Source organism: Stegodyphus dumicola, chromosome 1 (assembly GCF_044657685.1).
Source record: "Stegodyphus dumicola isolate Sdum_Otavi_A_Nest chromosome 1, ASM4465768v1".
Lineage (NCBI taxonomy): Eukaryota > Metazoa > Arthropoda > Arachnida > Araneae > Eresidae > Stegodyphus > Stegodyphus dumicola.
In genome coordinates, this window is record NC_140768.1 from 277,650,565 (window position 1) to 277,676,750 (window position 26,186).

The following is a 26,186-nucleotide window of genomic DNA, read 5'->3' on the forward strand; positions in this document are numbered from 1 at the left end:
GAAGAAAGTACCTATTGCTACTTTGTAGAGTGTGGTGTCTAACTCTGCACTCCCTCTTTCAAGAAAAAATTTCTTCTCTCTACCATCAAAAAATAACTACCATATTTACTGAAATACAGCATCACACCCATATTATCGCCATTTTTGCTGTATTTTTGATTCGAAAATTTGGCAAGATTTTATAACAGATCATTTTGATAAATGAAACTGCAAAATGACAGGAAGGAGTTTAATTATCATACTATACAGCAGAGATATTAAAACGTTTTGGCAATACGATCTTACTTGGGACATCGAGATAACATGCCGACTCAAAAGTTAAAACAATCAATAATCTAGTTCCAGTTCTTCAAAAACTGCAGTAAGTAATATTAAAAATCAGGAGAATGTTAATTTACTTTTTTTTGGTACAGTTGTGTTATCGGGACCGGATTCAGAAATATATATGTATGCATGTATGTATGTGTTCATATATACATGCATATACGTACGTATGCATTGTGTGCATATACGTACGTATGCAGTGTGTGCATACACGCACACACACACACATACATACATACATACGTACATACACACGTGCATAAATACATACATTTCTGAATTAGGTCCCGATAACAGAAGACTATCTTTTATTTATTTCTTACAAAACAAACTTTAGAGTCAAAGCAATCTCTAATGTGTATACCACATGACTTCCTTGTACGGAATATTAAATTATACGCACTTTTGGCTGCATTTCATTTAAACTTATTTCCCCGAATTTCATTACAGATGCATTTCTCATTCAGTTAATTCGGTTCTCCACAGCAAGGCAGAAGTACATAAAATACCTCCATTAAAAACTGAAAAACGCTGGCTGAAAAATGCAAGGGCTCTGACTCCGGTGTTAATGTTGGTAGATACATCTCGCGTAATATGCCGTATTCAAGTAAACTAAGACCTACACGACATCCATAAATCACGAGTCGGCCGAAAGTAATTTAAAAAAAATTAAATTAAACTAAAAAAAAAAGCAAGGAACAAGAATAGCCCATACTAAAAATCAAAGAGAATAAACTAAGCTCTAAGTAATATTAGGAAACAACATCTTTCTTTCTTTCTTTTACCCCAAAGGAGCGTTAACCCAGAACGACTTTTAATCTCGAAATGGCATTTCACGTTATTTCAATAGAAACAGCCAATCACTTTTTAAATTGTTGCCACTCAATATTATCGCCCTGTATTATATTGAAAGAAATTAATAAATGAAGAATCTATTCTCACATTGTGAAAAAACGATGGTGCCTAAAGCCATCAAATTTTGAATAACGTAGTCCTCCACCCGAATAAGGGCACTTGGAACCCCGAATTTTGAATTTCGAATTTGTTTTATTATTTACTTCATATTTTGTAAAACGTGAACGAATTTTTGATCAACAAAGTCAACAATTTCAAAGCGAGCAATGGCAACACTCTACGGAAAAAAAAAAAAAAAAAAATATTTCCGCCAGACTCTTCGGAAATTCTAAAGACATGTTGTTTTTAAATATTTTGCGATGTTGCTATTGAACTAAATTTCATTTGGTTTACTCGAGAACAGCATGATATTTAATAAACAAAGGTAAAGCACAAAATATTTAAAAAAAAAAAAAAAGAAAAAAGAAAAAAAAAAAGAAAAAAACCTTTGGGCATAATTATAAAATCTGAAAGCTATCAGATTTTTTTTTTTTTTTTTTTTTATATGAGTATGCATATGATGGATTTTTCTTGGAGCCACAGCTTTTGGTAACTTTTTGGCGAGCTAACTACAATTTCTCTTCTCATTTTTTTATAGCTCCATTTCTCTTCCCCTCTTCCCCCCAGAGTTCATCCAGCTAAACGTCCTCTGCTGTTATACCAAGCATTTTTATTTTTCTCTTTTTGTTCTCTATAGACAGTTTTATTTAACGCTAAATGTTTGCGAGAGTAATTTATACATCTTTTTGCAATAGCAAACTTCCTTCTAAACAGAATATGGTTAATCCGCAACTCAGCTGATGCAAAGGCGTAAAATTTCGCGAAATATTAGTTAGTATAAATCATATGTTCCAAACTTTAACCACTTGTCTCACGTGAACCAAAAGAATTTTGCTATACTTTTACTCCTTAAAAAATACATGTACGTTATTTCAGCTGTTGCAAAAGGTTTTAGCTTCACAATGTATATGCATACAGCTGCAAATTTTCATGACTTATGTATATCCTCTGTCAGAAAAGTTCCCGGACAACTTTTCTTATTTCTGAGTTTGCAGTACTAAAAAAGTTACAAATTTTGTTTTTATGTTACCTGGCATGTATTCTTACATGACATGACACATTTCCTCGCAAATTTAGTAGCGAGCAGGGCTGAACTAGGTAACACACTGTTCGGATTGTTGTCGCATTCGTTAATGTGACACAATGGATGCTGATTGTGAGCAAAGTGTGAACATCAAGTTTTGCGTTAAGCTCAGGAAAACCCCTAGTCAAACGTGGAACATGATTAAGCAATCATATACAGGCGTAGCACTTTCAAGAAGTCGTGTTTTCGAGTGGCATAAAAAGTTTCGTGAAGGCAGAGATTCAGTGCAAGCCGATTGCAGAGCTGGTCGCCCGTCTATATCAGACACCGATGCAAATGGGGAGCGTGATTGCAAGAAGTTATTGCAAGAAGACCGTGCTGTAACTGTGCATATTATATAAGAAGAACTGAATTTGAATCGTGATGTGTGTCATAAGATCTTACGCGAAGATTTAGGGAAACGGAAACTTAATGCAAGAATCGTCCCTCACTTACTAACAGATGAATAAAAAGAGGAAAGACGAAGAATTTCTGCTAAACTATTGCATAAAGCCAGACCTGATTCCACATTTGTGTCAAAAATTATTTTAATTTTCTTTCTTGTTTCCGTGAGTGAAACGATGACTGAAAGGAAAGCTTCATCTAAATTATTGCTGACATCTGCAGTGACAAATGAACTTGCAAGCGTCGCAGTTGAAGATTTCCCTGCTTGCTTCGAAGATCTCCAGAAACATTGGCAGTTGTGTATAGATAGCCAAGAGGACTACTTTGATAGCAGCTAGGATCATTACTTGGTAAACGCAAGTTTCAGTTTTTTACGACCTTTGTTCTGAAACTTTTCTGACACGGGATGTGTGTACAACAGCCCTGAAAAAAAGAAGAGAGTGAGAAGACATTTTTTAAAATAAATTATATAGTAATTAAATAATTATAATTAAACATATTTTTTGATAATTAGTTAATTTTTATTAATTATTAACAATTACGAATAAATATCAATACATTCATATAAATTCGCATAAAATTGCATGTATTTCAGTTGTGTTTGAGATGTAAAATGCACTATTTAGTGAACTTTAATAGAAATCGAAACACGTACAGCTGTTCCAGCCCTACTGACATTCCTGGAAGAAAATAGTTGCCTTAATACCTTCCACAGATTGGCCATCACATTGTTTTGTGTGGTTATGGCTTGAAAAGCATCTGATTTGGTCAATGAAAGCCAGGCCTTTTTTGCTCAAAGGCCCTCTTTTTTTTTTTTTTTTTTTTTTTTTTTTCAAAATGTTACATCATGCCGAAAGATCGGAAGATGCTTTAACTTCGTTTGCAATTGAACATGACATTTACTGTACAGGGGACATCATTTCACGCATGTTTTCTGTACAAAGCAGACTAACGTCCGAAACAGTTACATTCAAATACAGTCAGCTTCTAATTTATCAGAGTACGAGTAATATCATCCAGAGCGTTAACGGTTAACTGATAATCACGGATGATGAGGGGACTATTAAAAATCAAACGAAAGAAGAGCAACATATAGTATAAGTAACATAAAAATATTCTCCACAATTTACCTACAATTTCAAACACGTTGGTCTATAATGAAGTAAATATTCAGAAGGATACGTAAAATAACTGCAAATATAACAGAGGAGTATTATCCTAACCACCTTTTGTGCAGTTTGAAGAATTTTTCGGAACACAAAAAATCATTGCTTTTATAGAAAAATTTATATAGAACATACATACATACATATTGTTACGTTAATTTCTTCCTTCACGTTCGCACGGGGTTCGTAGATTTGGAGTAAATAACGACGACACTTGATGAAGTATCGAAATACACTTTATTGCCCAGTGCCAGTTATTATTCAAGACAGCTCCAATAAGACGTCTACACAGTCCTCGAAGATCTGTTATAAACACTCTGAAATTCAACGTCACAGCCTTCACACGATCAGGCAATAACGGTAAAGACAGCTTCACTACAAAGCACCAGAGTATAGCTCCCGACTCTGCTCGGTCGATCTCGGAACTCCACGTACTCTCTAGACTCTCCATGCTACAACTCGCGATGTACTCGACGATACGCTAGAGAACAGCTCCCGACTCCTCGGTTCAGTCGTTCCCGGAGCTCAACACACTCTCTCGAGATGCACTCACCGCCGCGATGCGCTAAGAGACTCTTTCGGTGCACTCGACGACCCACTCAGCACTCGCTGACCGACTGTCAACTCGATGGACTCTCTAACTCCGCACAGACTGACTAACTTTCCGTGTACCAGCAAGGTTTATATAACTTTTGGCTTGTGTTCGAGAACATTCTGGGCCAAACCGGTAAGAATTCGTTCCAGAAGGTTCTCCATCCGTCTATGGCATATAGCCAATTTTGTCGCCAAATGTGCCTTCCCTCGCCATTTTATGGCAACCCTAAACCTGCTTTGCTTAACACTTAATCATTAAATTTAAGTATAAAACTATAACATTAATGTGCTATCATTGTTATTGCACGCGTTGCCTGTTTCTTTTTGTATTTTCCGCATACCGTTTCGTTTTAAGGAGATATTTTTATAGCAATTTTTCTATCTTTCTCCGATAAACAAATTTTCATTCTTTAGACAAGGTTTAATTAATGTGCAGTCCGGTTAATCTACCCCAGTTAACTGGGAGTTCACGGTATGCAAAGTTTCATACATGTTGCATGCCTTTTCCTAGACCTTTTTCAACAAAAGAGAACCCATAATTGCATAACAAAACTGCAAAATCCAAACTTTTTGCGACTAGCTAAATATTATCCTACGACCCATAATTTAGAAAACTGTAATGCTTTAAATCTGTTCTACAAATGATAAAAAGCAGAAAAAAGACCATCATGCATATTCCAAATTCTGCAGCTGCTCACAGCAAACTTAAGTTTAGAGAAGCGTAATTAAAAAAATTCCAACAATTTAATCAAGCGTTTTCTTCTCTGATGGAGAAATCAGTTTAAATTTTTTTCTGTTCTTTTCTTTGCTCTGCTAATATTTGATTTTGGGATAAATGAGACACTTTTTTTTTTTCGTTCATCTGTACTGGAAAAATAATTACCGAGAGAAGAATATTCGCAAGGAATTAATAATTTAACTATTAATAACTACGTGTTAATCACTTGTGATAAATGTATCCAAAACATTTTTCAAATTAAAGATCTATGAATATCTTATTTAATTCTCGGACTAATTCACTATTAAACTTCCGAGTTTTTTACCCTTACCTTAATCGGGATTATGCCATTCCCTCTAATTTATTCTGAGACATCATTAATTTGGGTATGCTAATTTTAATTTGTCTTTAAGCTTATCGAACAAAAATCTTATAAATATTCATTAATTAATTTTTAGTTGGACTGCCTTCTCCGCTTTTTGTTGTTAATAACACGCATGAGTAATTTTCGCCGGCTTAATGTAAAATTGGAATGCCATTTTTTCTCTCATAAAAAATTTAGCGAAAAATATTTTTTAAATAACAATTCTTGTATGTACAACGCTTTAGTTTAATGAGCAAGTCGTAAAGTTCTTTTAACATTAAAGCAATGCAATTAGAGGTGGGTACGTAGTTATATGGATTATTATTATTAATAATAAAAAAGAATTATAAGCAAATTTAATATTAAAATAATTATAATTCTTTTCTCTATTGTATAGAATTCTTTTCATTGAGATTTAGCAGTCATTCTGAATACATTCAATTGACTCTTAAAACGAACGTTCTTGACTACTGTGTAGAGTCATTAGGATTATTTTTAGAGCCAGAGAGATGAAAAATGAGCAACGCCTTCGCCGGTAATCGAACCACGGACCTCTGAAATACCGGCTCAGTGTGCTGACCACTACACCACGAAGGCACGCTAGGGAAGCGGAAGAAATACCTTATAACTGTACGACCTACCGCTTTACCTTGCAATCTAGAGCTTTAAGAAATACAGGGCGACTGGATATTAGGGGACCCAATCGCCAAATCTTGGTGGTGGAGAATCATTCAACGCCTTTTTTAGTTCGAGCGCCACTGTAGAGACATTAGGATTTTTGATGCTGAAAGACGTGAAAAATGAGCAATGCTCTCGCCGGGATTCGAACCACGGACCTCTCGAATGCACGCCGAGCGTGCTGACAACTACACCACGAAGGCATGCTAAGAAGGCGACACAATAAATATATTTAATATCTACATAAGCTAGCTCCTAATTAGTCACCAATATGCGTAAAAGTTAGCAAATATCACAAAACACGTACCCAAACCAGCTCAAATAACAGGTTGGCGTTTCACAAGAGAAACAGCTTTGCAAATCTGTTGCCAAACTCTTTCTGTTTAAGGTTAGATCATTCAGATTATAGGAAGTCTTCCGAGGTATTCCATATTCAGATCAAATTATCAGACTGCTTCCAATTATTCCAGATTCATATTCAAATTTATCGAGTATTTCTATCTTCGAAAATAAGAATTCCTTTCTAAATTGCTTTGACTTACAATTTAATCATGAACCTGGCTTGCTCATACAGTTATACAGTTTGTGTAGTTAAAATTCAGATAATCAGGCTTAGTGCGTTACAGAGTTTCTCAAAGTAAGGGGCGAAATTTTACATAGCATTTTTGATGTTGTGTGTAGAAAGGTTCTAAAAATACCTTTTTATGTGGTTTTCATAAATTAAAGGTTCCAACTAGTAAAATATTAATTATACTTGAATTAGTTAGAAATAAACTATTCCAAATGTTTGGATGTAAAATTCGCAGAGGTACTGTAGAACGAATTTACAGATTGTAGAATTTTTTTTCTACTGCTACTAAAATCTTAAATTCAAAGCTTTTAGAAGAAATGCAGACACAGCTGCTTCAAAGGCAGCTGGACTAATTATGATGATTAACGATGCATTCCGATAAAATAAAGCGATTAAATAAAGCGGCATTCCGATATTAAATTTTTAACAAGCCCCTCTAATTTTTGAAAACGTGGGTATTAATCGTGCCTCTGTCTATTTCAGCAGAGGTAAAGAATAATTTGTTATTAAGTAATTAAAACATTATCACTAGTTTAAAAATTAAAATTTATGCTTTGCAGGGTTTGTATGATAAATTCGATCCCATTTTAGACTATTTCCTTAAAATTATGCATCTTTTTTTAAGAAGTTTGATCATTGGAAATGTATTCCATAAAATGGGTTTATTTCTGAATCTATGAATAGGATTTCTAAATAATTTTGTAGGACTTTTGTAGGAACTTTTTAATTTTTCCCGGCCGAAAAAACCGCTAGTAATTTTTACTTCTCGAAATTAATGGAAGGCATATGCGAGTCGGATGCGGTTATAGCTACACATGCGATCAATTACAGTTATTCAACTACAATACCCATTAAAGGCCGTTTCCACTGGGATTTATCTGAGCTAACGGAGTCAGTTCCATGTGTCGACTATGCCTGCAGTCCAGATTTTTGAACTTGCTGCCTGTCCTATGGGAAAAAAAATTAGTTTTGGAGACGGTCGGCTGAGTCAGTTGTCTTTGTTAGCTCAGATAAACCCTAGTGAGAACGGTCTTTTACAGTTATACCGGGACCAAAATTTCTGCAAACGGTCGCTTGACGTCAAAACTATAGCCAGCTTGGCGATATCTGGCCAATTAAGAGAGATAGCTATGTAGTCAATGTTAAATAGACTTGCCCCTGTATTCTTATTTTTCAAACAAAGCTTCACTTCTTTAGATTTTCATATTACATTATTTACAAGACACTACAATTTTACATATAATTTTAATAAACTTAAATTTCAATAAACTTATGATGATTATGATGATTAACGATGCATCAAAAACAGAAATAACCCCATACAAAATTTGTAAAAATATTAAATAGTGGTATATGCCACTTCACAAGAAAGTCTTCAAATAAAAAACAGTGGATATATCGTGCTCCTGTCCGCCATTAAGAATATGACTTCTGAAACTAAAAATAAAAGTGTAAAACGTTTGGCTTAATTGGGAGCCAAATAAATGATTCTTGTGGTTCAGAGCTTCCAACAAAGTGCTGAATGTTGTCTGAGAATGATCGGTTATTTTATTTCTTGAACTTTAGTGTCCAGTTATCCTACAACCCAAACAATTCATACCAAAATTGTGGCAGAGGAAAATTTATTGGAACGAGCAAATGAAAAAAACGCAAAGGAAAAGAAAAATGAGAAATTTTTTGGACCTTAAAAGAGCACGGTGTTTGGAAGTGTGGTTTTCTTCTTTAAAACTATGTAAAGAATGGTTCCTGCACACGAATTGTACTGATCACGTATGAGAAATGCATATTCTAGGACAATCGTCGTTTTTTTTTTTTTTTTTTTTTAGTGGTTGATTGAGAATGAAAGACTCTTAAAAATGGACTCCAAAGTTGCCTTTGTATCCAAAACAGATACTTATTATATGATGATGCCGTAATGGAGTTGTTGAATATTCATTCCTTATACAAAATGAAGCGTTAAACGTAGCTCGGTATTGTACAGACATGCAGCAAATACATAAAAACTTGTGCCTTAAGCAACAGCGCTTGAGAATAGTCTTATTGCTTAAAGATAATGCCCGACCATTTAAAGCACTGTTAACGGTTTGGGATGCAAAATTTCTGCATCATCATCCATATTGTTCTGACATTTTCAACACAGATTTTTTTACAGCATCTGAATTATTTTTTACCGAAGAAATGGGACGCATCATTTTATTGGGAATAATTTCCACGGACACTGATTTTTATCTTCTTACTGATCCCTCTGATCTGAATCAAATCAGATGCATTAAGTTCACTCACCTTCAAAACTTCCAAAACGAAATTAGGCCTCTTCAGCAGATCTTCACACACCAAGGCAACACATCTAAGTAGATGTTGTGCAGTACCTTCATGGATTTCACATTTGGCGCAAGTGGGAAAAGTTTTAGTACCACGGAAATTCATCAGGGTCCTTAAATGTCCTGAAGTCAACCGAGCCAGAGCCATACGGTCCTTCTTGCCACCCTTGAAACCAATAGCAGTACCAGGACCTGGGCTACAATACCATGAGTGTGTCGGTAGCTGTCTCCAAGAGTTGTTAATTAAAGCCTTTCTTCTAGAGTTCAAGTCAGGTCAAAGGGCGTGACCTCCGAAAACATCGCAGGTCTAAAACATCGTGGTACAAAATATCGTCATGGAAAATAAAGAGGTTCAAAAACTTCGCAGTTTAAAAACATCGTCCTAGAAAATACCGTGGTAAAACAAAAGTACCTACAAATCATCGCATGACGATAACATCGCACACATACGTTTTTGAGGTTTTAAAAGCTGTACATGCATTTTCGCATGATGGTCTAGGAGCGCAAAAGGAAAGAGGGATATTTTTACATTTAAATTTCATATTTTGAATAAATTTTTTTTAATTTAGCAAAAAATTTTTTAATAAATTTTTGCTGAAAAATAAAGAAAAAAAACTAAGCATTTAAAAATTGAAAATGAGTAGATATACCTATAATGCAACTTATAGCACTTAACATAATTTTTAATTGTCATAGTTAATTAACAAATGTCATGGATAAATTAATCTTTTTTATAAAGTTTGCTCATAAGTTTTCATGGGGAAAAAAGCCTAAAATATTTAGAAAAGGGAAGATAAATAACTACATGAGTTTACCTCTATAAAAATTAATTAGTTTAATTATCAAATTACTTTCTTTCACGTTTATTAATCTGATATTGTTTTGGTGAGAATTATATCTTGTTTTGTTTCCGTTTATTCTTAAAGTGTCGTTAATATTTCTTGCGCTACCAAATCTTTATGCGAATATGCATTTACAACTTTTAAAACCTAAAAAGCACATGTGTGCGAAGTTATCCTCATGCGATGATTTGTAGGTGCTTTATTTTTTATCACGATATTTTCGACTACGATATTTTGTACCACGATGTTTTAGAACTGCGATGCTCTTTGCTTTCTTTTCTTCCACGATGTCTTGTACCACGAAGTTTTCGTTTTGCATTGTTTTCTCCGCGACGTTTTCGTTAGCGATGTTTTCGGCTGTAACCGTCAAAGGTTCAGTATAAATCTGAGGCATAGAAGTACCTTCTTTTGATAGTCTATCGGCTATATAGTTATCTCTTCTCTACATGTAATAAAATAAATAGTCTGTGCGTCTTTCGTTCGTGCTGCGCGTAAGCTAATAGACCCAGAGCTACGAAACATGGTATATAGGTGTATCGAGACAAGAGCCAGTGCACCTCGAAGCGATTTTTTTTTTTTTTTTTCAAAATTAGAATCAGATTTTTTTATTTTATCTTTTCGATTTTATCGCGTCATTTTGAATAGTTTCATTCTTTTAGAAATGTGGTTTTGGAACAGTTTTTCATTCAATTGCATAGTGGACTGCTGACTGTTTGAAAATCAGTACTGTTGCTCCTTGGAAAAATGGAGGAGATAATTCTGCGCAGTTTTTAAATTTAATATTTCTCTTGGATACTGGACGTTTGTTGAGAGAAGGGAACAGGAAGTTGGTTAACTTATTTATTAGGATAATTAATATTTGTATTAAGGGATATTGCTTATTTCATTGTAATTTTGTTATATGTAATAAATTTTTTTCTAAATTTGTGAGGTTTTTTTTTTTTTTTTTTTTTATGAAGTTGTTCTGCAGAGTAAAATTTTGCGCATTTTTTAAATTTGACGTTTGGTGTTCCCTTCAGGCATTTTTCCAGTAAATTTAAAAGTCAGACTAAGTCTGACCTCATAGTTGCTAGTATTTTTATAAATGCTGCATTTTATTTTTATAAAATTTTATAAAAGTAATTCAAGTGACTTTACACACGTTGGCAACAATACTTTGATGTAGCTGGAAATTATTTTGATTACACATATTTTTCTTCTTTTTATTCTCTTCTTGACAATCGTTTTTAAAATTAGGCATATCATTTGCAATAGCCTAGTAATATTAGTTGATCATTATTAATATAAACCAATTAATCATTTCCTGCATATTATGCATAGACGGAAGGATATGCAGAATTGTATTTCTTTCATATTCATTTCATCCATTAATCTTTACAATATTTTAATACTTCCATTAAATGCGCTTGCACTTAAATTCCTCTCCCTCCGTTTCCTTCGGCTACATCTCAGCTGTGGAACACTGCATAAAATAAGCATTTTTCATCGAAATTTAACAGGACGGTACTTCCTAAAACGAAAAGGATCTGCTTTTGTTTCAAATCCTCTGCATAGCTTTTGCTTTCATTACGCTGCTCTAAAGCAAAAGAAAGAAAATTAAAAGAAGAGAACAAAATTATCCATTAAAGAAATTAAATCTCTGGAAACCTTCCAAATGCGATCACGTTAATGTGATACAAAGAGCACTCGTGAAGTAGTTGCAACGACTGGATAAAAGAGAAAGACTGGAGAGGGGAGGGGGCAGAGAAAAAAGAGATTTGGTCAATGAAAAATAATCAACGGAAGTAGAAATCATTATTGTAAATTTAATAACTCTTGTATGCTGTATGTTATGATAATAAATAAAAGCTTTTTACAATTAAGATTATATCCAAACAAATCTATTAAGAATAAAACTGATTATTGTTTCAATTACATCACATTATCTATTTTCATAATATTTGGTTTAATTTTTTAGGCTTTTAGCCTCTTTTTGACTATGTTCAGCAAGTCAAAGACGTTTCGTATATTTCCAAATGTAAGTCAAAAGGCAAGATTTTGCTCCAAAAAATCAACCGAATATATATATAATGAAAACAGTAGAAAGACGTAGCAATGCTGAGCCGTATAATGCTAATCCAAAATGAAGAGGAAACTTGACAGTCGAGGCAGATTAAATTCCATTTTTATTTAAATCCACATTTGTGGCGACAATTCACTTGGCACTCTAATCGTGCCTGCTTTCAGAACATTTACATTTTTGAATATTATTGCGATGGAAAGAGAGAGCACAGTGACAGAAAATGGCGTCCACGCAGGAACAGAGATACAAGCGAAATGTGCATTTATCCAATATGGCAGCTCAACAATGAAGGTTTCGTTTTACGTTAGAAAGGTTTCAGTTCTCTGAGTCTAGGTTCCAAAATAACTACGTCCTTAGCGTTATGTAAGCTTTGTGGTAGAGATTAATCTAGAAATGGCGCAGTCCAGAAATGTTTTAATATTGTTAGAATAAAATAATAAAGAGGAAATAGGCTTTTTCTCTTTGAAGGGGCGGAATATGGTGGTGTATTTAATTATGGCAAAGCACACTAGGGCTATCTGCCTCAGGGGAGGGATGCCTTCGTGGAGGACTTTCTAAGGGAAACTGGCGCGTATGGGGAAAACTACGAAAACGCCCATGCAGCCAGCCCGTTCGCGGGATTCGAACCTCGGACCGAACTACCAGTGTTCAGCGACTTTACCGCTCGGCCGCTGGTGGGCGGGGCGGAATATGTAAGGTAAAAAATACACAAATCAGGTTTATTGATAATATGTGGAGTTGATCTTAAAATTTTTCTATAACATTTCTCACTCCTTCATAAATACCAGCTACTTTTTAGTTTAACCCTCTTTCGGCCTAAGAAAGCTTTCACGAGAAAGCTCTGCTTTCAGACTGGCCGCCACGGGTAGACAGTGTACGCTCAAAGTGTCTATACTATGTACCCATAGCAGCCAGTGCCACAAGTTATAGGGTGATCTGTACATTTTTGGGTTTTTGAAAATCAAATAAAATAAATGTAGTTAAGTTATCTTAATTACTTTAACAGGGTTAATCAGAATACACACATCCGGGAATTTTCTTTTCAAAAATAATATCATATAAATGTCCACCTTCATTTTTACTTCATTTTTAATACTTTCACAAAAGACGACATAGGTATTTGGGGAAAAAAACTGATTCATGGCACGTAGAATTGCGACTATTTCGACAGAAATATTCTATTTCAATGGATTATTATTTTAGATTCATTTTTGTATATACGACTTTCAAATACTACCATAAAAAAGTCGGCCGGAGAAAGATCATGATTCCTTGCAGGCCATAGGATGTCATCGTCACGAGAAATGACTTTACTTGGAAAACATTTTTTTAGTCCCGAGTACAGACAAGAGGAAAGGCATGTGGCATCATCTTACTTCATCCAGGTTCTCTTATCATAGCCCTCAAATTCTTTCAGCCCCTCGTTGTTCTTTACAGGACAACCAGGGCTTTAACGTCTTGCACATTTCCTTGGCTTCGCCGAAAGCGGGATTTTCCCGCTTGTTGTCACGAATCTCTCTTGTCTGACAATGGTCAGCACATGACCGTGACTTTCATCGTGGCAAGCTATCAAAATGCGTTTGTCGTTGGCAAGAGCCTAGAGTACCCTCTAGGTGAAAGCCCAAGTCCCTCCTCCAATTATGCATGGAGGTAAGAAAGGAAGGAGTGGCCAAACCGGCACTCAAAGAATGAAAAATACCTTACGGTACACTTAAAATTTAAATTAATTTATTCAAATTATATTTATACATATTTCTCATGTAAAACTTTCGGGTATATATTAAATTAGTGTAAATTACTTTACTCGAAAAATATAGTGAATGAAAATTAAAGATTTGCACATGCCGGAAATGAAAATATGATATATGTATGGGTATTTATGCATGTGCTTGCAAAAATCATGCATCTGTCTTTAACAAAATAAGTAAATAAAAATTAAATTATTTATAAATGTATTTGAAATGAAGCATTTATTCACTCATAAACAACTGTGAAAGTTACTCTACTAGAAATCTAATTATTAAATCTTACTAGAAATCTTACTAAAATTAATCTTGCTAGAAATCTAATTATTAAATCTTACTAAAATTAATCTTGCTAGAAATCTAATTATTAAATCTTACTAAAATTTATCTTACTAGAAATCTAATTATTAAATCTATCTAAAATTATAATGATTATAAATATTTTCTAAACATATATAATAGCCTTAACATTGAATTGTACACATAAATTGAAATCCTGTTGACAAATACGTTATAAAACTATTTAAACAAGAATTGTTCGTGCTGGAAAGCAATCTGTTAAAAGGTATTGTAAAGCAAATTCTATGAGATGCGTACTTAAAGTAATTAAGAAGAGTTTTGAAATATGTACTGCTGAAATTAAGGGGAAAAAATCTGAAGAGTATAATTAAAAGAATTATTCCCCTTACATTTTATAATAACTCAGTCACAAGTTTTATATAATATTTAAAAAAATCCATATTCTATTCTCTTTCAGAAATATTCAGAGAAAGTTAAGTACTATTTAACTTATTTCGCTATTAAAATAAAAGGTGCTCTAATTTGAAATGGACTGAATAGAGCATTAATTATAAATTGACTTATATTTTTCGATTTAAAACATGCCTCAGAAGCTAAAAAATAATGTCATATTTGAGAAAGTATTTTAGGAAGAAGCTCTATAAATAGAAAAAAAAATAATGCATAATTTTAATATTAATAATACAATAGACTTTGATCTTAATTTTTGTAATCCTTAACCGAATAAAATCAAATTACATTAAAATAAGTTCTAATGTAATTAACGAAAATTTGTGAAAGTACTTCATTCAAATTAAACCATTCTGAGCAAACTGTTCTGTGAAAAGTATAGCATTAATTCCGTTCAGAATGAAATGTTGTTTAAAAACCTAAGTTAGATGACCTAAGTATATGAAAATGTCTTTTCATATACTTAGGTCTCTGAAGTATTGTAGTAAAAGAAAATATATACATTTATATGTAGGATATTTACGACGTAATTACAAAATATTTACATCCGATCGTGTCAAAACCCATTGAACTTGGTAAATTACCCAATGTTTTGGTCACCACGAAGGGATCGCCAGTACTTCAAAGTAGGGTATGGGGGAAACTGATCAGAGCCATTCCATCTTACTTCCTACCTCCATGCAATTATGAGAGAGAGCACCCAGCGAGAACTAGTCCGAGGTCTTCCACCCTTCTTCCTCTATCAAGAACCTCTGAAGAGGACTTTCGGATAGCCGCATATTTAGAGTGCCCCATGCCGAACAAACACTATATAACGTATTTCTCCCGCCTTCTTAGCATGCCTTAGTGGTGTAGTGGTCAGCACACTCAGCACGTATTCGAGAGGTTAGTGGTTCAAGTCCCGCCGAGGGTATTGCTCATTTTTCATGTCTCCAACTTCGAAATAATCTAATGTCTTTACAATGGCGCCCAAACAGTGAAAAAAGGTGGTGGATGATGATTCGGCACCACCAGGATTTTGCGTCTGGGTCCCCTAATCACCAGCCGCTCTTTAAAACGGGGAGTTTGTAAGGTATTTCTCCCGCCTTCTTAGCATGCCTTCGCGGTGTAGTAGTCAGCACGGTCGGCGCGTATTCGTAAGGTCCGAGATTCCAGTCCCCGCGAAGACACTGCAAATTTTTCATGTCTCCTGCTTCGAAATAACCTAATGTCTCTACAGTGGCGCCCGAACTAAAAAAGGTGGTGGATGATAATTCTTCACCACCAGGATTTGACGACTGGGTCCCCTAATCCCCAGTCTCCCTTTAAAAGGGGAAGTGTATAAGGTATTTCTACCGCCTTCTTAGCATGCCTTCCTCGGCGTGGTGTCCTGTGGTCAGCATACTTGGCGCGTATTAGAGAGGTTCGTGGCTCGAGTCCTGGCGAGGGCATTGCTCATTTTTAATGTCTCTGCTTCGAAATTACCTAATGTTTCTACAACTTACGAACATTTACGTTTTACATTTACGAACATTCATGCCTTCTACGAGATTCGACCCCGGACTCTTCGGTATGGCAGTCAGAGTCACCCATGACCCCGGTTGAGCGGCTATTTCACAGCTTTAGTGGAATTAGTTTGTTCGAATTTTCTAACCCATGCTTTAATTAAATTAACACTCAGGCACAGACTTTTAAATCATAGTGCAATGTAAATAAATGATAATGGTACGGATACACAGTCATTATGCTAAAGGGGTATTACACACTTTTGCGATTATCTTTGCAAAAGTGTTTCAAGTAAAAAGCGCGCTGATCATCCGTGAAGCATTCCATGCTGATTAAAATTCCCATTACCGAAGTATCGCTAACGACCACCTGTGGACTTCTCTCCCACAGGTGATTTGATACTTCTGCGCATGGCATTTTCGCAAGTCCTAGGTGTGAGTAATGCATGAAGTTTTCTAACAATCGTAACTAATCAGGAACAAGTGGCACTTCCCCACGTTAGATCACAAACAATCTATAACCCAATGATTATTCACAGAATATTTTTAATAATGTCCATTCCTGCTGTGATGGTTGGTCTCAGTGGTTTTAGTTTTTTTTAGCTTTTTCGGGCGTACTTTAAAAAAATATGTAACATGAATTGCCTTCTACGAGATATCGTATTCACCAATATCGTAACATCTGAAGTGCAGTCCACAGCTACCGTCAACATCTACACTTTCGTGTTAATATAAATTTTAAAGCACTGCTTGGAGACGTAATAAATGCGAAGATAAAAGGTACAAAGAGGGGATGGCGACGCAAAATAAAGCAAACTCGACAGTAAAAGAAGATATGTATACGTCTAATGTATCCGAAACCATAGTTAACGCTCAGTTGAACACATGTAAACGAATTAGAAAAGATGTCTTGATACTAAAAATTATTTAATAACTCCATTAATTAGTTTTTCTTAAATGAGTGGACTCTTTTGTAGGAATTATAACTTTTTAATCAATATACCACCATTTCAAAATTAATCTCTTTACAGAATACGGAGAAAAGCTCAAGAAACAATGCAGGAAATAGATCGTACTAATGATTTAATTGTTTCTACTGATTTCACAAGCTATTTCCTTACAACACCAAAGACATAATCTCTAGACCAGAGATTCTCAACTGGTGGTACGCAAAGAAACAAAGTATTTTTAACTATTAAATTCCAAAATCTCGGAAAAAAAAAAGAACGCTTGATAGAAATTTCCTGTGATCGAACTCTAACCCAAGATTTAAAAAAATAACACTTGTTAATGTTTGGAACCGAAAAAAAGAATTTAAAAGTATTTGAAATAAAGCTATTAAATTTTTATCACCTTTTTGCAGCACCTAATTGTGTGGACAAGAATTTTTTTTCATGTTATATTTGAAAAATAAATACAGAAGAAAATTAAAAGTGTATCCTAATTTATGGTTAAAATGAAGTGAAATAAGATCAGACATAAAGAAATTGATCTCCCTTAAACAGGCCTAAATTTCATACTAAATTTTAGAATTAAAGTATTGTAACTTAAATTTTGATGATTAAGATGGTAACCAACCTCAATCTAATATTTTTATGTGTGCATATTATTAATACAAATAGCCAATAGATTGTGATAGTGGCAAAATATTTTTTAAAAATATTTTTATTGAGGAACTGAAAAATCACTGTAAAATGTAATGGCAGTACTAAGGTTTTCCATTTTTTGTTTAGATGGTACGCGTTACTCAAAAGGTTGAGAACCGCTGCTTTAGACGAAAACATTAACACGGGTTTTGAAACATGGCACACATTATTTCATGAATGGGACTTTCAGATGTAGGAACGGGCAGTGTATCCTTGTATCCTTAGAAGGTGTAGAATCATTAGGTTTTTTTTTTTTAAATGCGGGAGATGTTGAGATATTAAATATGAACATGCTGGAGATGTTGAGATATTAAATATGAACATGCTGGAGATGTTGAGATGTTACATTTGAACAATTCCCTCGCCGGCACTCGAACTCGGACCTCTCGAGCTCGCGCCGAGTATGCTGTCGTTACACCCTGAAGTCATGATGGAAAGGAGGAGAAAATACCTTATATTTTCCTCCTTTTAGAAGGCGATTGAAGATTAGGGGATAGAACCGCTAAATTTTGGTGGTATTTTAGTTCGGTCGCCGTCACAGAGTTATTAGGTTTTTTATTTTGAAGCAGGAGACGGGAAAAATGTGCAGTGCCCTCGGTGGGACTCGAACTTGGACCTCTCGAATACGCGCCGAGTGTTCTACTGTTACACCATGAAGGCATGCTGGAAGGAGGGAAAAAATACATCGGTGCTCAGCAGATGAATAAAATGCGGCGGCTGGAGGATATCCCCCCCCTCCGACAAGAAAAAAAGGAGTTTGGAAGAAGGTGCAATTACTATTGTATATCTCGTTTATTTTCCAACACAATCATGAATGTAATATCTTTTTACGCAAGCAAATTGACAACGCGATCACCTCAACAGCTAGCGGATGACAGGAAGTAACACTAACAGGAAGATACAGTGAACATAAATTAAGAGAATTCTTTGATATTTTGTTTGGTTAAAGAAAATGTTCAGATGAAATTGCGAAATTATGATAAGAGATGCTTAAACCAACTATTGTAGAGAAAAGAAGTCAAAAACTCATCGGGCTTATGCAAAGACCTGAACTGTTCAAGCAGCTCACTAAAACAGTCAAAGGAATTTAAAATACAGTGACTATAAGATCAATAGCGGAGATGTGAAATTTTCTGGAAAGAAGCCACAGAAAGAACGCATTCGGGTGGATAAGAAGATCAGATGTATCTTAATTATGTTAGAAGCAACGAATATTACAAAAAAGAAGTTAAATGTTCTAGCATTCATCGCAAAACATAGCTAAAAATATATAATCAAAAACTGAATATGAAAAATAATAGTTTGTGTTTTGAATACAAGACACTTATGATTAACAACAAGAATATTAAATTTTTCTTTCAACGACTAAGAGGAACTTTGCCGTCGAAACAAAAATTTAAGATTTCTTTTTTAATCATGAGGGACATGAGTTTTTTAATCATGACAGCCCAAAGCCTGGATAAAGGAAGAATAGAAATTACGAGATGTATTTAAAATACTTATCATTCTTTACATAAATGCACGTAACAATTGTAGAGGCGGTGTGTTCTTTTCGGAAGCATACAACGTGGACTCTACGTAGAAGACGAAGTAGCGAATAGTCCCTATATCTTGAAGAACAAATGCTACAGAAGAAGGTTTAAATAACCTTTTTATTTGAACTAAACTTAAACAGACGCATGCAATGGTGCTCATAATTCACCACCACTTGTGGTTAACTAAATTAAAGAAAATAAAAATGTAAAATGCACATTAAATTAAAATGGCTTACGACTGGCTCCTTAGCTTAACTAAACGCTAAATCGGGTGCATACAGCAAAGCCGAGCCTAAAAATATCACTATAAACTGAAAGGTGTCTAACACCGACTAGAGAGCTAATTTCAAATACGCAGCATAAACATCGGAATTAACTCCGCTACTACTCCTTTTCGAATTCTTGAAACGCAGCTTAAGTACTGTTTCCAAAACACGTTTATATTAGCATACTGCGTCATAAAAATTTACATTCCGGCAGGAAACTGAAATCAGGAAGTAAAAATAAAACTAAAAGTAATTGGTTAAAGTAAAATAAAGCCCTTAAGAGGTGTTGGAACCCAAAAATCTTTAAAAAAATGGTGATTCCGGATTTTTGCATTTTCGAATTCTCTACACTTTTATCTTTCTAAAAATCCAATCCTTTAATCTCTATGAAAATTAGAAATCTAAAAAACCTACTTTTAATTTTTCATCGAATGCTTTGATAAATGAGGATTTTTATATAAAAACGCGTTTTTCTCCAAACGTGATTTTTTTATACTCGATGTATCTTTTCTCAGGAATTACTGCTCACAGGTATCTAAAATTTTTATGGCTTATTTATTAGGTTTCCTAATATTTACTGAAATGAGCCTTTTGGTATAAACTAAGAGAACAAATTTTTAAAAATTTTGTTTGTGTGAGAAAAGTGCTAAATTTTACTATGCCTAACAAAATATTCTGTAAATTATTCTAAAATTCAAAATATTTCAAAAGCTCATTTCAGTATAAACAGATAGGTATACTTTAATTACGCAACAAATTTCAAGCGTGTATCTATAGCAGATTTTGAGAAAAGGTGCATCGAAAATGGCCAATTTAAACATTGTCGGTATAGGGGTTGCTGATACCCCTTAAACAATATATAATATGAAGATATTGTTAAACTAAAGTAAGTAATCGACATCACCATCCCAAGTTTATTGAAAAATAAACACGGAGAGTAATTTGCGCGAAGTGCCACTAAATTATATAAACTACGATTACTGTCCATTAATGAATGTTTTTCATGCGAAAATGTCCCTGATTTCTATTATACAGAAATATCCCGTGCGGAAGTGCCACTAAACCCTCTCAAAGAGTTTCTGAGAAAAACAGAATTGCAATTTGCAAAATTTTATGGCGCAGTTTTGCAACAGTTTTTATTTGAATGTCGTCTTTTGACAAAAACTTTAGAATCCTCTATGCGAGGAAGATAAAGTAATGTGCGGCAATGCGACGTGCTTTATTATTATTTTATTTAAAGCTAAAAAGTCTTTCTGTGTTTAATTTATCTTTGAACCTTTATCGCACATATGCACGTTACTTGAATATCGCATTACATGTAGCGCCTGGTATCAGCCACTTCATCCAACTGCGGTAAACCTCAGAATATATGTACAATCTACGGAAATGAAGGCACACAAATGAAATGCAAAATAGTTCCCCACCCCGCGTATAACCCTTCAACTACATGAGGCGTTTCCCATGTCTGAGTTGATTGTTTATTTAACCATTTCTTTTCAAGAACTTTGCATTCGATGATAATTTCTTGAAAGCCACCAAATGGCCAAACCGGAAATAACACTTGGATTTCTCCTGACATTGCAGTAGTACTGAGTTTCCGACTGTTTTGATTTTCTGAGAGTTATTTAGCTTTTAACTTCGATACAAAAGGGATATTTTTCATTTAGATAGAATTTTTAAAACTTTAAGACAGTGAATCTGAATAACTTACGAACTTTCGATAACAATGCTTCGTGACAAACATTACTTCATTATCAATCGCAACAATAGCCACTTTAATTCATTACATAGAATGAATGGGATATCAATGAATGGGAAATGCCATCATGTAAAAAAGCCGATCCCTCATGACCTCGACCAGTTAAATAAGCAAGATGAAAAGCAATCCGAAAATTTCCCAGTAGATCCAGAAGAAACAAATTAAATATTATTCAGTGTAATTTTCATTAGCTTTAGCGGAACCTTTTCAATACTCTTAGACTGTCAGCTTATGTTAAATTACGTTATTAAATGAGAACAAGATTTTTAAGTTTCTCGTGGTGTCGCAAATAGCTAAGACCTGATTATAGGCCTAGACCCAAAAATTTGGCCTAGGGCTTCAGGTTTTAGGAAGTCTTCAAATCATTCTGTAGCTCTTCATAACCTTTGTTTTCTGTTGCCAAAACAAGGAACAAATCTCTATGTCCAAAACCCCAAATTATCTTAATCGACCCTGCAAATAGCGTATTTTTAGCATGTTGTCATTCAACATGACATAAAACCATTAGCTTATCTTTCGAATTATAATTGTTTAAGAAATTAAGCTGTTTAAAAGAACGAACTTGTTTCCTAATTATTAACATTTTGAATTTAATTTTTAAACAATATATCTAACTAGTATGAATAATTGCAACGTTATTTAAGTAGAAACGAAGTTAATAAATATTTTTATCATCATAAGTTACTAATGCCGTGCAGAATTTTTGCTTCCTTGTACGAAGCAAAAGAAGGCTGTAATCGCGAAAAATTTCGGGTATCATATTTTAGGACCATAGACATCGTGCCCGTTATTATTCTTGTTAATGAGGAGTATACTCTTATTTAAAAAATAAAAATTAAAAAAAAATCCTGCTAGTTGGGAAAAAAGTTGGCCATCCGCTGGAATGTAATCTTTTTTTATATTTAGCCAGTTTTAGTTCTGACCTATGGGCCGGGGATGGATTACAGATAAAAAGACTTACTCTGTTACCATTTTAGATTATTTAAACCAATGGAAAAAAATAAAAATTGTACAGTCATTAAGTTTTTTTGAAGCAGGAGATGTAAAAAATTAGCAATGCCCACGCCGGGCTTCGAACCTGGACCTCTCGAACACATATCGAGTGTACAACCAATTACACCGAGAAGGTATGCGGAAAGGCGGAAGTAAACGTAAATTTGCAACACGTTTAAATAAAGTAAAAGTATAAATTTTATTTGGCATAGAAAGGAGAATAATTGATCCGATGTATTGTATTTCCGGATAAGCTTGCAAGGAATCCTTTCTTTCCTTACCGTGTGTCTTCGTGGCGTAATTGGAAGTACGTCCGGTTGGTAATCGGGAGGTCCGGAGTTCGCATCTCGGCGAAGGTATCGCTGATTTATCAAGTTTCACGACTCCGAAATAAATCTAACGATTCTGAAGGTATGTCTGGGAAATGAGTTCAACTGTATCTTGTAAATACAACTGCCTAAATCATGCATGTTCACTCCTGTGGTCTCATTCACTGCAAAAAAAATAGAACACACCGTACTTTTCAACTACTGTTTAGGAAATAGGTTTTATCCTAAATCAGTTATTGGTTTTGAATGTAAATTAGAGTGACTAGACCTCCCAGATCGTGCAGGATAGCTCCGCATCCAAATATAGTTCGACCGTCTCAACCGCAACCTTGGCTGGCATTGTGCCAAAGCACATAGACTCGTCCAAAAGGGGCGTTATTACTTGCTGCGACGTGAAAACTCACGTGAAAGTCTTCTCTTCTCCGTAAAGAGAGAATTTATATGGAAGTATGATATGATATGAGGAATGCAGCCCGACCCTCCTGCCAAACTTTGCGTCGCCCTATGGCCTTTTTGCGGGCTGCGCCAGAGCAAGCTAGAAACAACACCTTCAACAAACAGACATAAAATATATAACTAAAAAAAATCCAAATTAAATCTCTACTTCCAGCTTATCATGATTAATATTCTCCCTCATTTTCCTGGCAAATTTTTTCAGTCTTTTAAAATCATTTAAAATATCATATATATTAAAAACATTATTTGTGTTAAACTCGTTCCTGCTATTAGTAAAATATTTACATGTTTCCACATAATGCTCCGCAGTGCCCGGTTCTTTACAGATATCACAGATGTCAGACTCTTATAATTTAAACCTTTTAAAATAGAAAGGAAAACGGCCATAACCTGTAATGATTTGGTTAACGTCAATGTCTGAATAACATAAACCTTTCTTAAGTTTAACAAATTTCATATAACCTTTATTTCGATCAGACCTTTCCCACTCCTCCCTCCATTTATCATAAATACAACTTTTCATAATAGTCACAGCTTTCCTTGTTGATCCCTGTACATCAATATCACGAGCATTAACATCGGTAATTGCCCCCTTGGCCAGTGCGTCCGCCCTCTTATTTCCAAAATGTCCAACGTGCGCCCTTCACCCAATTAAACACAATATTTTGATCTTGTCTCAAGTCTTTATATAATTCTCTAATATCTACCTTTAAAGGGTTGTCTTGATCAGGTCGTGAGAGAGCTTGAAGAACTGTCAGACTGTCAGAATAAATATGTATATCACATTTCCCTTTAAGAGTCGTCTTAACCCATTTCAGTGAATAAAAAATAGCCAAAGCTTCCGCTTGATAAACTGAGTTATAAATATTGAGTTTAAATTTATTATTCTCAATCTCTGTTCCATAATAATATATAACACATGCGAAAGCAATGACGTCTCCCAGACCTGACCCGTTTGTATAAATGTCAATTTCTCCTATTTTTGGAGCATCCAAATAATATGGAATAAAAATTCTTTCAACAGTATTCTTTCAGTATGGAAGTAAGAAGAGTTTATATCCTTCCAAACCCTATTTTAGAATATTTGGTCCCAGTGGCGCATGCGTGTTTGCTCTCATGATCGCGGATGACATAGGTCGAAATATATCTTACTTCTGTCCGTTGTCCGTCCAGTATATATCCCAGAAAATGCCTCTGTAAACATTCATGGATAGCGAAAACATGCTTGACAAGCAATTTATAAATGCAGCTCCGAACAGTCACGAGATGTTTTTTTTTTTTTTTTTTTTTTTTTTTTTTGGCATAAGGAATATTTTCAATGATCCCAGTGAACAATAATTCATTCGTAATTCGTAGTTACGAATTCAATTTTCCATTAATAATTAATAATAATTAATTAATTCAATTTTTAAGACTATTTAAAACTCATGAAGTTTTAAAAAAAGTTGACTAATGAAAGAATTTTTAGACTTCTGATCTACTTGAAATACTGAGAGCAAAATTAAATCATCTGAAGAATTTCGAATTTCTGAAGAATTCACCGTTTGGAAATATTGTAGAATGCAAACATGTGCGGGAAAATTTAACTTTCGAAAGAAAATATTTTGGTAATATCTCATAAAAAGTTATTCAAAGAAACTATATTTTTAGAAAGATGCTTAAAACGTTGAAAAATTGAATGATTATTCTAATATAAAACTGAAGCAGAGTAACAATATTCTCCATAATTGTGTTTATTTTAAATCTGTAACATTAAAAAGAGAATTCCATTTCCAGTTACAGCACAATATATTTTCAGAAATGCATGTGTTGTGGACGCTATGCTAGATCAATACATGGGATACTTTAATAACTAAAATGATAATTGCAGGTTGGATTAAGCATATTTTAATTCACAATAATAAAAGAATACGTTAGGGTTACAACATCAAAGCAAACTTTTTTAATTTACTTTTTTCTTGTTGCCAATTTAGAAAAACTAAACTTAGCAACAATAAAGATAATATACGTAAGAGGGAGCTGCTACATATATAATACAATGAAACCCGTTATGGCGACCACCATTAAAAGTAAACAATATTTCTGAAAAATAAGTGTTGATATTGAACATCTCTGATGTATTCTGTATCGTCTTAGGAAATCGGTTGGAACGCCGAAATCTATTTTAGGTGGTTTAAGCGTTACATGTGAAACAACACTTGAAAAAAAAAATCTAGTGTATGAATTGTTTAAAACAGTAAGATGATAGATACTATATTTCAACCAATTTTTAAATAAGCCATTTCTTCTGAACACGTAAATCAGAAGCTATCAGTTAGTCTACGAAAAGTAGTATCTTCCAAACTTAGCTTTTGATTAATACGTGCATATTTATTCTGCTTGCACTTCTAGCGATTTAGCGCCAAATGTGCCAAACCGAACACCTTCCCTGAAGCACATCTGTCCGAAGGGGACCAATCATGCTGAACCAGATTCGGCAAGTCGACAACTCCTAGTTGTAAACAAACCTCGCATATGTCTATCGTCTGTTTAGGGGAAGGCCATGAGGTTTGCAAAGATTTAAATATTAACAGGATGCTTTTGTATTGCGTGTTTAACTTTCACGTTATACAATTCAAATGTAGCTACGTTTTAAAAGAAATGGAGAGCTAAAACTTTATTATGACAGCAGTTAAAAGAGTGCTTGCTTGTATTCAGTTAGTTTTACGATTTTGTAAAAACAAGAGTTTCCGGTTAAGGTAGAGAATAAATTCTGTTTTCCCCTATTCTCCTCTAGCAGAATTAGTTTTTGTATCATTATTTTTATTCTTCACATAGTCATGTTTACCATCAGTTCCTTAGCTGCGTCTATAACCGGTTTTAAAAGAATTTCGATCTTCAAATTAAAAAAAAAAAAAAAAAAAAAAGGCAGATTTTCTGTGAGGGATTGTTGCTTTTCTCACTTAATAACAAAAATAATATAAATATCTGATAAAAAAAACTACACAGGAAAATACAAGTTATGTGTAGGAATTACACTGACAGAATTTACTGTATCAAATACTTTGTAACGTATTTTTCAGTATTTAACAAAATAACAGATGATCGTCTTAGTGAAACATAAATTTCATTTTTAATTTACGGCGATAGATAGTTTGAATGCAATCTTTTAGTTACAAATT